At 61.5% G+C, this 1,173-nt stretch overlaps 1 protein-coding gene across 2 annotated transcripts in view; it reads right to left on the reverse strand.

Annotated features, from left to right (window-relative positions):
* Positions 1-1,173, reverse strand: part of PLEKHG5 (pleckstrin homology and RhoGEF domain containing G5) — a 28,058-nt gene that overhangs the window by 16,201 nt on the left and 10,684 nt on the right. The window lies entirely within an intron of this gene.

The following is a 1,173-nucleotide window of genomic DNA, read 5'->3' on the forward strand; positions in this document are numbered from 1 at the left end:
CTCTCACTGTTGTGGCCTCTCCCATTGTGGAGCACAGGCTCCGGACGAGCAGGCTCAACGGCCATGGCTCACGGGCCCCGCCGCTCCACGGCATGCGGGATCCTCCCAGACCGGGGCACGAACCCGTATCCCCCGCAAGATTCACTCTTTAAGGCAGATTTAGCATTCAACAAATCAAGTACCTACTATGTACCCTGCCCTGCAAAGACACTGGGCTGGAGAGACTCGGGAATGTTCATTTCCCAGCGCCGTGGTGGGCCTTGTTTAACTCCGCCACAGCGTCTCCTTCTCCTCTTGCTACTACTATTACTACCAGACACTAATGCTAATAATAATGACGGGGACCCAGCTGGTGGCTGACCCCCTCTGCTCCCATCCTCCCAGCAGCCCCCAGGCTCAGGGACACCAGGGGTGATGTGAGTCAGGCCCAGGATCTGAAGCAGGTGAGTATTCAGCCGGTTTGGTTGAGGATGAAGTTCTGAGAAGCCCCCTCGGGTGGGCAGAGCCCACACTGTTTGCTCTCCACCCCTTCTCTCACCTCCATACCCTCCAGGGTTGGGGGTCCCCCCAGCACTATAGCAGGGCAGCCCCTTCCCAAAGCCAGATTCTTGGGCCTCTTCTCTCAGACCCAGGGTCTATCCCCCACCTCCTTGCTGCCCACCACGCCCACCCTCTGAGGGTAACAGCACCCCAGCCAGCCACAGACGGATGGCAGGGTCCAGGACCAAAAGTCCCCAGGACTCAGCCAGAGAGGGGTGAGCCCACCAGATGGGACAGCCAGGTCACGCTGCATCTCCACAGGCAAAGAATGGACCACAATTTTACAAATAACGGGGGGCCAGGCCCTTTGGGGATCATGGTCTAGGCTGATCCCCACAGGGATGGGGGCACAAGAAGTCAGTCTTCCCTGTCACACCAGGGTGTTGGCCAGAGGCAGGAGTAGGAGGGGTGTGGGCAGGGCCTGGGCAGAGGAAGGAAAGGGGGAGGGGTGGCCCAGTCCAGGGCCTGGGACCCACAGGTGTGTCCGGAGTTAGCCCCAGACACAAAAGGCCAGGCGCTGGCGGTCTCCTCCGCTGCCTGGCACCCTTGGTGCCGGGGTGGGGGACACATCCCAGGCCCCCAGCCCCTCATCGCACCCCGCACCCCCGCGATGTGCACCCGGGACAGGGGTCT

The sequence above is a fragment of the Lipotes vexillifer genome, unplaced genomic scaffold (assembly GCF_000442215.2).
Source record: "Lipotes vexillifer unplaced genomic scaffold, Lipotes_vexillifer_v1.1 scaffold575, whole genome shotgun sequence".
In the NCBI taxonomy this organism is placed as follows: domain Eukaryota; kingdom Metazoa; phylum Chordata; class Mammalia; order Artiodactyla; family Lipotidae; genus Lipotes; species Lipotes vexillifer.